Genomic DNA, 15,101 nt, shown 5'->3' on the forward strand with positions numbered 1-15,101 from the left:
GCCTTTAAGACCCCAGATGCTATATCTTTTGATAGCCGGCACCATCAGCTTTCTTCACCACATTTGCTTATGCACACGTTTGTCTTCAGCAATCATGTCGGGAAGGTGAGTATCATGGAATGACTGTTTAGATGAGCAAAGTATTCTTGTATTGAGGGAATGCATGCGTGGAGGCCCAATGTCCACATGCTACCCTACTACTAAACCTATAAATATATGCACATAGATCTATTTCCCCCTTAATCATAAATATATTTACATATGTACATACCTGTATTTAGGCCTCTATATATGCCCTTTGCCGCCTACTTCCTTCCTCTATTTCCTTATACTTTCCTCCTATCCCACTACCATGTTCAGCCTTCATCCGGGTTTCAGTAATTCCTCTTGGTTACACTGCCCTTGGTCACTCCCTACCAGTCCTCCCATCCCCTCCCTGCCACTGGTTTTGACCCACTCATTGTTCCCTTGTCCCTGGGTTGGTTAATGCCTCCTCCCTACCCCACCTCCCACTCTCCCATGTCCCCCCTGGACTGTTGATCGCGTCGTTTTTTTTCTCCACGTTGTTTATCCAGCCTATCTTATCTAGATAGACCTGCAGAGATAATAATATGCACATAAAATTGCAGATGGCCTTGACAGCACCACACAAAGTGGCACATAAGAACATGGCGACAAAGGCAGCAACACCAACAAACTAGCAAACAAAAAGGCCACTGACTTTCAAAATCTAAAAGAAGAAGGGAAAAAAAAGAAAGAAAGAAAAGCCTGTTAATAGTTCAAGGTCTATTTGTCTATTTGTTGACCTTTTGGAGTGCTTTCCGGACGAGTCTGATGGGGTGCCACATGCTGGCCCCAAAGTCCAAGCTTGATACTCCCTCAGGACCTCCTTGCTCTGCTTCCTCCGCCACACTATTGTCAACTCCTGATTTTTATAGATTGCCATTATCTTGATATACCTGTGCCAACCTTCGATCCTCAACCTGTTTTTGTTTGTGAGCTCAACATATGGCTCTTGCAGACAACAGATTGCTGGATTTTGTGTTCTAATCCAGTATGCTAGCCTTTTTTTGATGGGAGAATTAAGACCATTGACATTCAGAGTCATGACATCCATCTGTGGATTCTTTGCTGCCATCTCATACCTTTTGTGATATATATTTTCCTCCCTCCCTCCTTAACAATGTGTTTTGTGAGGTGGTGGGGATTTATTCTTGCCTTTTTTCACCGCTGGGTCAAAGGTATCTTGGGTATTGCTTTCATTGCTCTGACTTCTGGATAGTGTTACTCTATGCAGTGGTCTTGTGTTTGTACTCTGTGGATGCTGGTTGAAATATATATATTTATGACATACATCATAAATCAAAAGATTTAGACTTACTCATAAATTTCTTTGGTGGAGTGAAAACCTTAATATGGCTCTTTTATCCAAGTTTCTGTAACTTCCACCAAATGATTGTATGTGATTATTCAAACAGGATGTGTGTGACACAAATAGAAGGGATTGAGTCAGGTTTCATGACCACCACCAATACCACCGGGCTATAAAGATGAGCCATCTTTGAAGGAGTGGATGAGAGAAATCCTAGGACTACTGGAGGAGCATATTCCAAATCTCTGCCTAAACTGGTGGAGGCTGACACTGTAGCAAGGAGACTATGGGGAAGAGCAAGAGAGGCCTCTCAGAGACTATGGAGCTGTGCAACAGAGGCCAAAGGAACCATGTGGTTGAGAGAGACTTGGTTGCTGACTGAGAAGATGTGTTAAGGTAGACAATGACTGTATTCTTATTGTTTATTGATTTTGACTTGTGGTAATCTATTAACTTTTCTACTAAACTCTTGTAATTATGAGTATTATCTGTGAGTTTTATGTGGTCATTACAACAAATTATTGAACTTAACATAGATACAGAGTGGTGTGAGAGGACTGGGTGGTGTCAGAATAGGTAAAGAAGCATGGAGGCCTGTTTGACACCTGACTCTCAGCAATCTGATCAGGAAGTCAGATAAGGTCCTCATAAGCGATTTACTGCAATTTCAAGAGACATGTTTAGTTTCTGTTTGAGGACACTCCTGATACCTGAATTCATTGAACCGAGGTCCTCAGAGGAATTCTGCTTTTGTTCATGGCATTTGTCCTCCATTGTCTTGCTCACTACTGAATCATCAGTTCCTATTGTGCTACCTGGTACAACACATCTATATATTGAGTTATGAATGGCACAGTTGCTAACTAAAAGCTTGGAGGCCCCAATACATCCAGAGTCCTCAAAAGACAGGACTGTGGATCTTCTTTTTAAATAAAACTTAGCCATTGCAAACCCTTTGGAACACAGTTCCAATATAACACACATGAAGTAGCCCTGACCCCGAATTGACTTGATAGCAACCAGTTTATATGAAAATACGTTTGTGTGTGTGAGTGTGTGTGTGTGTGTGTGTGTGCATATGTGTAATGAGATATAAAGTGTTGGTATTATAGAAAGAGAGAAATTAACTAAAATAAATAATAATTATATGAGGGAATTTAAAAATGTTTGTGGAAAATTCCATTATTTCTACATTAATTTCTTTTTTTTAATTTTAATAAATTATTTTATTGGGGGCTCTTCCAGCTTTTATTACATTCCATATATCAAGCACATTTGTACATATGTTGCCATTATCCTGTTCAAAACATTTTCTTTCTACTTGAGCCTTTGGTATCAGCTCCTCTTTTTTTCTTCCTTTCCCCACCCTCCCACCCTCATGAACCCTTGATAAATTGTAAATTATTATTGTTTTCATATCTTACACTGTCCACTGTCTCCCTTCACCCATGTTTCTGTTGTTCATCACCATGGGGAGAGGGTGTTATATGTTGATCATTGAGACTGATCACCCTCATTCTCCACACCTTCTCCCTACCCTCATGGTATCACTATTCCCATTACTGTCCCTGAGGGGTTCATCTGTCCTGGATTCCATGTGTTGAGAGTTCTTATTTGTACCAATGTACATGCTCTGGTCTAGCTGGATTGTAAAGTAGAACTGGGGTCATGATAGTGGAGGAAGGATTAAAGAATTAGAGGAATGTTCTATGTTTCATTGCTGCTATACTGCCCCCAGGCTGGCTCATCCCCTCCTTATGACTCTTCTGTGAAGAGATGTCCAATTGTCTACAGGTAGGCTTTGGATCTCCACTCCAGCCCCCATTGTTTGCATCAATATGATTGCTTTGGGTCTTCTGAAGTCTGATACCTGACCCTGTCGACAACTCATGATCACACAGGCTGGTGTGCTTCTTCCATGTGGGCTTTGTTGCTTTTCTATTAGATGGACACTTGTTTATCTTTAAGCTTTTATGACCCCAGATGCTATATCTTTTAATAGCTGGGCACCATCAGCTTTCTTCATCACATTTGCTTAGCACACATTTTGTATTCAGCAATCGTTTGGGAAGGTGGGCATCACAGAAAGCCAGGTTACTAGAACAAAGTTCTTGCAGTGAGGAAGGACTTGAGTAGAGACCCAGTGTCCATCTACTGCCTTAATACTTAATCTAAAAATATATATACAGACTTATACCTCTATTGTTATACATAAATATACTTACATATGTACATGCCTGTATTTATACTTCTATAAATGTCTTTTGCCTCCTAGTTCTTTCCTCTATTAACTTTTACTTTCCTATGGTTCCAGGGGTACATGGGAGAGGGGGAAGTGGGAGAAGTGGGGGAAAGGTAGAGGGGAGCCAACAATCCCAGGGACAAGGGAACAACAAGTGATCTACAATAGATGTCGAGGAAGGTGTAGAATGCCTGTTGGGGTTTGATCAAGTTCAATGTAGCTTAGAAGAATTACTGAGAGTTAAATGAATGTCTAATTCATTTCTGAGGAATTTTCTGAACTATAGGCCAAAAATGATAGAAAATACCTTGATATGTGAGTGTTTCTCCAATGCTCAAGTACACCCAGAAATCATCTAAAGACATTGTTACTAGGTTCTCCATTAATAGGTCTGAGCTAGGCCTATGATTGCAATTCTATGATTTTAATTATCTCATAGGAGGTTCCAGTACTTCTGATCTTCCAACTATATTTTTAATAAGAAGACACTAGGGACCTAGACCCAGAAGCTTACCATAAATGAGAACCTTAGTAATAAATACCCAAAAAAGGATGCACTGTGTAAGAGACAGTAATGTCCTTCATGACAAACATTGGGCTAAGAACTTTAGATACATTATCTTATTGGATCATTTTCAAAGCCCAGTAAATGTGATTAGATAGGTGCAATCATAGAGAAACAATGAAATTGAGATATTTATGCTACATAGCTTATAAAATCCTCACGGTCTAACTCTAAAGACTGAGGTATTGACCATAAAAGATTGAGGATGAAGCACTACAGTCTCCCAGCTTTACAGATACTAAAATCGGATCAGTTAGTACAGTTAGTACTCTTATCTTTGGGCTGAAGGGAGATTTTAAAATTGGGTTTACTTTCTAATTCAAAGGGCAGTACTCTACCATGGATAGGGTTTGGACATTAAGGCACAACAAATCAGAGCCAGAAATCTCATTCCAAACTGAATCAGTTGTCATGTTACCTTGCTCAATTCCAGTTTCCTTGTGTGTAAAATAAAATTTACATCTTAAGAGTTGTGGAGATTTGCTGATAGAACAATTGTATGGTATATAGCGCAATATTAATCACATGCTGGTTATTACAAAGATTTAGGATCTTCCTCTTTTTTTCTGCTCCCCATGAATGATTTCCTGTTATGAATTAGTAAGCACGGATTAATCATCATCTTAAAAAAAATAAATGACATGTATTTGTTATGGATAACAATGCTTCTGAAAGTGTTGGGGAATTATACAAATACACTTAAGCATATTCTAACTCTCTGCCTTAATGCTGTCATTAATAAAGATGAAGTGACTGCCGCTTGCTACTTTACTTTGAAGGTTGGAGTGAGGATGAATGTGCTGCTGGCTTAAGAGACAAATAAAGATAGGTTCCAGTAAACAAGTCATGGTAATCAGGTCACTCCTGGGAGCATGCTTGGAGGAGAATAGTCTGCCTTTATCTGCTACTATTTTAAAGCATAAAGTGTTGAAATTTCCAGCAAGATTTATTTCAGCGGCCTCTTGTTTATGATTCAGTGGGTAATGTCTCCTGTGCAAAAATTCAGGCAGTTTTTTCAGGAATATGCTGCTTTGGGGTACAGATGCTCTGCACATGAATCAAATAAACTCTTACAGTCAGTAAAACATTAATCTATTCCCCTGGTGCATTTCTTGAAAGTATTAAAAAGAAGTCACAAACAAATTGTGGCTAAGCGATTCTGTACCAACTTTATGAAACAAAATGAACCTTCCAACCATCTCAGTAATGTCAAAGTCTTATTTACTCTATAATGACATTTAACTATGAAAAGTTTAGCATGCATTCAACTTCGTAAAATCAACATGTGGATTCTGAACTTCAGGGAAATTTTCTTTGAATTCCTGTCTGTAGCAATCTATGCTACACATATTTTCCAAGAGATGCAACCGAGTCAAGGCTAGATCTTGAGGAGCAACATTTATAAGCAATTAACAAATGGAAAAATGGTGGAAGTGAAATTGTAGTTTTGGGAGTCAGTAGGGTGACATGAAATGATACACACACCGAAAGGAAAGTCATCAAGTATCTCAGGCACATCAGGTTTTTGAGGAAAACCTGGGAAGAGATGACAGAAAGTCCTATAACCCAGTGCATGTTTGAGAATTACTATTACTTACTGAGTTTTCTTCATTTGCATACATGTCTCCAGATGTGGTAGTTACACAATCTGTTGTCAATTTGAGGCTTAAAAGTGAAGGGTAGAGTGTAGCCTGTTAATCAGGTCAGCAGCTTAATGACCGCATTTGGAGGTGTTAAGGAGATAAATAGCTCACTGGAGGCAGGACACAGGCTCACTCCCTGAGAAGACACATGGCGCTACACTAGATTCCTGGAGCTGGAGGAGCCATGTGGAGAGCCCTGCCAGCGCTGAGGTGCTTCCACTGCCACTGGATCCACAAGACTTTTCATCCACTGGCCTATGATCTGCCTGCATTCAGTGTCATTGTATGTGTTACGTTGAGTCTGAAGAGGAATCTATAGAGTGGTAAATATATGAAAGTGGTGTTTTTGTTGTTATTGGGTGCTGGCCAGTAGACTCCAAATCATGGAGCCCGTATGTCTGACAAAAGAAAACAGTGTCCAGGCTGCATCATCCTCACAATGTTTGCTATGTTTGAGCATATTATTACAGTCACTGTATCAATCATCTCCTTGAGGGTCTTTTTCTGCTGTCTCTTTACCAAGCATGATGTCCTTTTCTAAGGATTGGGCTCTCTGCCTAACATGTCCAAAGTATATGGGAAAAGTCTCACCATTCTCATGTCTAAGAAGCTTTCTTGCTATACCTATTTCATGACAGGGTTGTTTGTTCTTCTGGTAGTCCCTGGTGCTTTGAATATTCTTCACCAGCACCAGAATTCAAATGTATCCATTTTTCCTGCGGTCTTCCTTCTTCATTGTCTAGTTTTCATACATATATTGAACATTAGAAATACCATGGATTGAGTGGTCTACCTTTTCCCTCAAAGTGACAGCTTTGCTCTTTAACACGTTAAGCAGGTCTTATGAAGCAGTTTTGTCCAAATGCAATCTATAGTTCAATTTTTTTGTCTGCTGCTGGATTGTGGATCCAAGTGAAATGAAATTCCGCTCAACATCAATCTATTCTCCACTTACCTATTTGTCTATTGATCTAGTTGTGGGGATTTAGGTGGCATGGTAGATTATGAGTTCAGTTCCTAACTACAAATTCAGTAGCTAGAACTGACAAGCTTTTCCATGGGAGAAAGATAAGGTTTTTTGCTCTGATAGACATTTACAGTCTCAGAAACCCTACAGCGATAATTCTACCCTGCTCTACTGGGTGCCTGTGAGTCAGAACTGACTCAATGGCTGTGAATTTTGTTTGGTTTATAATGAATTATAATCCATACCGAAGGATAGTCTTTGATCTTCACTAGAAATCTCTTTGCTTTCAGCAAGCTACGTGTATCATCTGCATATTGTAGGTTATTAATGAGTCTTGTGGTGCAGTAGACTATGCATTGAGTTGCTCAAAACAAGGTCAGTGATTCAAACCCATCAGCCAGTCCTCAAGAGAAAAGATGAGGATGTCTTCTCCCATAGAGATTTAATGTTTCTAAAGCCCAAAGGTGCAGTTTGCTCTACCGAGTCAGTGCGTGTCAATTGACTCAATGCCTGTGAGGTGTTTTTAGAGAATAAGTCTTCCCCAATTCTGATGCCATATTCTGTTTCATATAATCCAGCTTCTCTGATTATTACTAGGCACATAACACAGGAAAAAAACATTTTCTTATTCGAAACCATGCATTCATTCTACTCTTGTTCTGTTTGAACTGCCTCTGTCTATGCACAGGTTCTGGGTGAGCACCATTAAGTGTTCTGCAATTCACAGTCTTCCAACACAATCCATAATTTTTATGATACACACAATTGAGTACCTTTTCATAGTCAATAAAACACAAGTAAAAAAATCTGTCTGGTATCTCTGCTTTCAATCAATATTCATATGATGTCAGTAATGATATTCTTCAATCCACTTCACTCAATTACTCAATGCTATCAAGTTGAATCCAACTCATAGTGAACCTGTAGGAGAGGGTGGCACTGCCCCTGGGAGTTTCCAACATGGTAAATCTTTACAGGCATAGAAAGCTTCCTCTTTCTCTTTGGGAGTCAGTGGGTTTAACCTGTCAATCTTTTAGCTAACAGCCCAACATGTAATCTGTAACCCACTCTACTTCCAGAGCTCCTTTCATTCCACTTACTCTTTGGAATTCACTTGAATTTCCTGTAGTTCTCTATTGAGGTACTGCTGCAATCATTTTGTAATTATCTTCAAAAAAAATTTACTTTCATGTGATATCAATAATATTGTTCAACAATTACACCTTCTGTTGTGTTACTTTTATTTGAAATGGGCACAAATATGGATATCTTGTAGCCAGGTAGCTTTTCCCCAATTTTCTTTGCATGGACTCCTGAGTTCGTTCAGTGTTGAGGCAATTTATGGAAATATTTCCATTGGTAGTCTGTCAATTCCTGGTGCCATGATTTTTGCTAATGCCTTCAGTGCAGCTTGGACTTCTTCCTTTAATGCCATCAGTCACTGATCTGGTTATAGCTATCTCTTGATAGATATCATAAAATTCTTTTTGGTACAGTGATTCTGTGTCCCTTCCGTCTTCTTTGTATGCTTCCTGCATTATTGAATATTTTGCCCATAAAATTCTTCAATATTGTAACCTGAAGCTGGAATTTTTTTCAATTCTTTCATTTTGAGATATGCCGAACAACTTCTTACTAATGCCTAAAATGTGTATGTCATAGTTGACAACTTCCAATTTTCCTGGATTCATACTTTGTACAGTTCACATTCTATTTATTAATGGCTGTTTGCAGCTATTTCTTTTCATTTTTAGTAGTGCCCTATTAGCATGTCATATTTTAAATGCCTTCTGGTCTGAGGGGCTCAACTTCTGGCACCCTATGTGACAATATTCAATTATTATTCATTGAATAATTCCTCAGAAGTGAACTACCTATTCCTTCTTCGTAGTCTGTTCTTAGTTTGTAAAGTCTACTGAAACCTACGCACCAGAGGGACCCAGTTAAGATTTGAAATACTGGTCACATAGCTTCCAGTATCACAGCAACCTGTGTTTCAAGCCACCACAGTTTGATAAACACACAAAGTGAAGGGGTGACAGCGTGTGAATTGCTCTATCGCACCACAAATAACTATAATAAACTTACTTGTATTATCCATAACTATTCTGTTGATAAACATGGAGAACTACAGGAAGTATAAACAATTTGATTGTGCTTGAAATAAATAAACCTTATAGGCAACACTTTCATCAGAAGGTTTTCTTTTGCTATTTATGTGAAGTAGATATTGTTGTGAGGCTCTCTTGTCAGTTCAAACTCACAGTGATCCTCTGCCCAGCAGAAAGACACATGGCCTGGTCCTACTCAGCCCTCACAATCACTGTCATGTGTGGCCCTACTAATGTAGTCACTCTGAGAATCTAACTCCTCAAAAGTCTTCCCTTTGATGACTTGACTTTACCAAGCACAATAGCATTCTTTAGGAATCGGTCACTCCAGATACCATATTCAAATAATGTGAGACAATGTCACGCCATCCTCGCTTCTAATGAACATTGCGATTGTACTTCTTTCAAGGTAAATGTGCGTGTTCTTCCCATCATCCATGATATAGTTAACATTCTTTTCCAACACCATGGTTCAAAAGCATCATGGATGATTATACAGAAGAACAACGATGTCAAAAGAGCTCTTAGTGGTATCAGCAGTTTGTATCGTTCTCCCAAACCCACTGACTTCAGGTGGATTCTGACTCCTGGGGGTCCTATCTAGAGTTTCTGAGATTGTGGACTTTTGTCCCATGAAAATGCTGGTAGGTACAACCCACCCAGAGACCAGAGGGAAAAGGCCTGGCAATCTGTTTCAGTGAAAATTACAGCCAAGAAACCCCATAGGGTAGTACTCTGTAACACAGGGGTTCACAATAAATTGGAATGGACTCAATTGGCACGTATTAATGCAGATAATCTGTGAGAGGAAGTTTCGGCGATTTGAATCTTGGTATTAAAGGCACCATCTCGATTAGCCCCTGGCAAGTACTTTTTACATAAAATCAGGCAACTTGTGATGATTTTCTCTCGGCTTTGACAAGATGCAAAGACAAGAAGGGCTTTTTCGTTGTTCACTGTGGCACCACCAAAAAGGGGGGTGGGGTGGGGTAGCTATTTTCCCTCTTTGTATGTACGTTTTGTTTAATCTGTAAATTTAAAAGGGAAGGCTTTTCCTCAGGTGGGAAATCAGGATTCAAATGACCGTGTTCTTATTAGTAGAGAAAGCAAAGAAACAGATTACTTAGACTTTCTGAAAGCCATTGAGAGTGTGAACCAGAAAATCCCCAATTCCATCTCTGAGATCAATGCCATTTTTTTCCCTTTAAATTTGTTCATTTTCATCCCAGAATGGTAGTCCAACATTTATTTTGACAAGGTATTACTTTCCATTTGGTTCCCTTCAGATCGTGAACTATTTATTGCGTGTTTTATGTCAGCATTGATTCTTTAAAATGTTTGGATTTACAGATGAAACCTTGCCAGTCCCCCATAATGTCTATCAGGACAGTTGCTGTTGCTGCTGCTGTTGTTTGCTGAGAGCCGAACCACCCCAGTTCCTTATTTTATCAATTTTCAAAATAAGACCGAAGTGAACAAAAACTCGAGCATCTACTGCCACCCAGTGGTTCCTGTGAATATTTTCAAATAAAATATTTGCTGCAACAAGCCATGACTAGAATTTTTAACGGGATTGTTTTTACCCCAGTTAAATCACTGCGTGTACAGGAAATATTCATCTGACGCAAAATGAAGCCCAAGTTAGACCTATATTTTCTATGTATATGTTTATCAATTATGTCATTTTGTCATCTCAATAAAATGATGTAATATTGCAGCTAGAAACCGCCAGCAGCTCCAACCGGAGAAAAACTAGGCTTTCTACTTCCATAAGCAGTTACCGTCTCAGACACCCACAGGGGTCGCCTATGAGTCAGCATTAACTCCATGGCAGTGAGTTTGGTTTTTTTTGGAATCTAACTACAGGCTTGCCCTGTGATTCTTTTTCATGAAGTTGCTAAAATAGTACATAGATGTGAACTCTTCACTCAAGTTTTTCTGATGAAGACATCCTAAATAATTATTGGTCAATATCCAGAACAGAAAATTCTGTTACCATTTTGGGCACAATAATGGCATATGATTAAACAAATACACACCTTTTTAAGTTATTGTGTTATACATAAACTTGTATATCTGTGTGTGTTTATTTGTAATTCTATGGAATTTTATTCCTTATATGGATGCATGAAGGTAAGTCAGAAAATATTGCTACAAAATCAAAGAAATGCTTATTAATAAAAATGCAAAGCTATTGCCTCTTTGCATTTCCTCCATCTTGGTCTATTCTGGCATCCATTTTTCCATTTCTCTAACCCTTCCTTGATGATTTCTGCAATCTTCAATTTTCACCATCGAAATGGCAATTTTAGCAACCTTGACTTGACTTGTGTTCCTGTTAAAAGTTTCTAGAAACTAAGTAACAAAGAGGAGTATGGAGGAACAAGATCAGAACTGTAGAGTGGATGGGGTAAGGATTCCCAACAAAATTCTCGTAGGGAAGTTCTGGCTACTCTTGAAGAATGAACAGATACATTATTGTGATGGGAAAAAAACGTCCTTGGTGCAACTTTCCTCAACTTTTTCTCCCCAGTGCAGCCTTCAATTTCCTCAAAACTTCTTCCTAACAAACCCCCATGATTGACATGCGTCCTCTGAATTAATCTGTCGAGGTTATCCCTTTGGATCCCAAAAGAAAACAATTGCCAGGACCTGAGCTCTATGCCTTGGGTTTAACTGGCCAAGATCTTCTTGGAAGCCCGTCTCCCCCATTTTTTTCCCTTCATCCTTGGATTGTATTGGCAAATCCAAGACTTGTCTCCAGGTAAGATTCACCCATAGAGTAGTCTTTTGTTACCTTCCATCTTGCTTTTAAAACTAATGGAACGATGAACTCTTTGGCAAAAGATGGCTTAAAACTGAAAATGCCTAGCCATGTGAGATCCCAACTTCAGCGACAGTCACAGCTATGGCGATTCTACAGTTCGCTTCCACCAGTTTCTGGACTTTAACCACAGTTTCTGTTTATCAAGGCGGATGGTCTTCTCACTTTTGGTTCATCTTTGAGGCCTTCCTTCCTTTCTTAAAACACTGGTTCCATGTAAAACCTGTGGCTTTGGCATCTTTGTCAACATCATGTGGGTGTATATGTATGTAATGTGCTATTTCTTTTTCTCATTATAGCTAAGTGCTATATGAAGAATCCTAAGAACAACCTTTAGCAAAACTAATATAAAAGCACAGAGAACAGATTTTATTAAAGGGAAGCTGAATAACTATACTACTTTGACTAGGAATACACAGAAAATTGTATAAAATGAGAAATGGAATCCTAAATAAGCTGCACATCACCTGTTGGGTTGAAACTTCATTTTAAATGAAAGTCTGAATAATAAATCAGCAGAGATTAGACTTTGAAGCTACATCTCAAAAGTTCAAATCCTGTCCTGGACTTTTACAAGCTACAGAACCCTGAGTAGATACTAAAGCCTTCAATGGCTTCATTTTCAGTGCCCAAGTACAATAATCCCCTTACTTCCTTCTGCTTCTATGATGATATAAGCTAATAAATGTAAGCACTTAGAGCAGGCTTGACATATTAAGAACCCAATCAATGTCAGCTATGAATGATCAAATCTGATATAAAGTCTGATAATCCCAGTGACAGCTTGAATCAAATCTTTTTCATCCTCAAATATATTCATCCTAAACCTTGAGCAAGTTACCAACATTAAGTCTCAGTACCCTAGTCTTTAAATTAAAACTATTGTGAGGAATGAATAGGCTAAAGTATTATAATAGTTAACCACAGTACTCGGGTTAAATAGCAAGTATTGTTTTAATAAATGCTACCTGTCTAAAATTTTTAAAACAATTTATCAAATGGTTTCATTTTCAATATCAAAATTGTAGAGTACCAATACATGTGAACCATTTTATTTACTACCAGGGTTAAATAAGATATAAAGAATATCCTATGCTAGACTTCATTTTAGTGTCTAGAAGCAAAAGTAGGATTCAAAAGTAGAAAGAAGAGGGAATTTACTACTCCTAGAAATTTATGAGATTCAAAATACTAATATACACAGTGCCCAGCTATAGTTTAAGTGCTGAAGAATTTCAATACCAATAACTCTATTGACCCAGATTTTAATGATTGGGTCAACATTTAGCAAACCTATGGCAATTAATAATTTCTTTTATACCTGTCATAGTTAAGGTTTTCTGGGAACTTGACTGGACCAGGACACTCAGTGGTTTGGCAGTTAAGACATTGTAATCCCTCATGATGAGAGCGAACATAATGGAATTACCTCCATGAAGAGATCTACTATGAGCAATAAATCATTTGAAATGAAGTTTCCCTTGGATTGTGGCCCGCTTCTAACTTAAATGGATAATGCGGGCATTTGTGTTTGCTTTTTGCTCAGTCAGGATCCTGCATACTATTCTTCTATAGCTTAAGTATTGGTCAGGTTCCTGCATCTGGCTCCAGAGTTTCGACTTGAACCAATGACCTTTCATGTTGCTTACACTGTTGTGTGGGTTGAGTAGAGAAACAAATCCAGAGAGATCAGGTCCTTAAGTCCAATATTAGCCAATATGTTTAATACCAGTCTATAAATTCCTCTTCAGACTCACGTAACAGAAACTTCATTTCAAATGATTTATTTCTTATACCAGTGATAACTAGTCTCTCCTTTTTCTTCCCAATAAACACACTGCATGCACCTGAGAAAATAGGATTATAACTAGAGTGAAGAAAGAAAGAAGCCAGGAACTGGATCCAAGATTTCTGTTACACTGTGGAAATTAAGGGAAATTGTTGGGTTTTGGCATTTTGAAAATGAACGGGTTTTTTTTTTTTCTCAAAAGCATTTTTAACTCACTAGAAAATCAGAACTATGATGTGTTTGGGGGCTTGTTTTGATTTCCAGAAAATACAGAATAATCTTTGAAAGGGAACTATCATTCTTTCAATCACATATTACATTTGTGAAGAACATGGCATATACCACAGATTGCCAAAAGGATGAATAAATCTGTCTTGGAAGAAATACAACCAGAAGTGCATCCTTCTTAGAAATGAGGATATTGAGACTTCATGTCATATACTTTTATTATCAGCAGGGACCAATGTCCAGAGAAAGACACCATACTTAGTAACAGAGTAAAAGACGAAAACTTCCCTCAATGAGATGAATTGACACAGTGGTTGCAAAATGGCTTCAACCCTGTCAACCATTGTGAGAATGGAGGACTACCAGGCAGGGTTTAGTTCTGCTGCACATACAGTCACTATGAATCTGAGATAACTTGAAGGAGGGTATCTAATAACAAGAGTAACCAGTCTAGGAGAAGTGGTTTTATGTCTGTGAAGAATGTAAGTTGATAATTATAAAGTGACTAGACAAATCCACATATAAGCAAACAGTACACAGTAGAATAAAGTAAATGTTATTTAAACTTTTTCAACTCATAGGCAGCATTAAAATACAAAGCAAATGATGCATAAACACTTAATCAGCTAAAATAAATCCTTCCACCTTCCTGGATATGAGGACATTTTCCGAAGGAATTAAATTAAATGGTTAATGGTCTTTCTTATAGGTGAAAAAATGAATGACGTATTTCTGTAATAAAAGTGGTGTCAAGTCAATGAGAAATCAGGTGCTAAGTGTCTTAAGAAGAAGATACAGAGCTGAAAACTCCAGAAATAAAATCATCAGCATACAGACAACTGATCTTTGATAAGGGCCCCAAAAATATCAAATGGGAAGGTGATGCCCTTTTTAACAAGTGGTGCAGGAAAAAATGGATATCTACCTGCAGAAAAATGAAGCAAGACCCTTATCTCACTCTATGCACAAGAATAAACTCAAGGTAGATCACGGACCTTGAAGTTAAACCCCAAATGATTAGGGCCATCAATGAGGGAATTTGGACCAACTTGAGAACTTTGGCACAGGGAATACATAGGCTATCAGAAATAGGGAAGGACACAAACACAGAGGAGGCACAAATTGACAAAAGGGATATACTGAAGATAAAACACCTGTGTACATCGAAATAATTCACCAAGAGAGTAATAAGAGAGTCCACCGACTCAGAAAACATCTTTAGCAATGACACATCAGACAAAGGCCTTATTACTAAAATCTACAATACTCTACTAGCTTCCAAAAAGAAAAAAACGAATTGCCCACTTAAGAGGTGGGCAAAGGACTTGAACAGAAGTTTCACAGGGGCAGAAATCTGAAT

General features: G+C 38.3%; 1 pseudogene; it reads left to right on the top strand.

Annotated features, from left to right (window-relative positions):
- LOC101662808 overlaps positions 1-15,101 on the top strand; it is a 114,185-nt pseudogene that overhangs the window by 91,727 nt on the left and 7,357 nt on the right.

Source organism: Echinops telfairi, unplaced genomic scaffold, assembly GCF_000313985.2.
Source record: "Echinops telfairi isolate 266 unplaced genomic scaffold, ASM31398v2 ScPeMD7_9;HRSCAF=40, whole genome shotgun sequence".
Taxonomy (NCBI): Eukaryota; Metazoa; Chordata; class Mammalia; order Afrosoricida; family Tenrecidae; genus Echinops; species Echinops telfairi.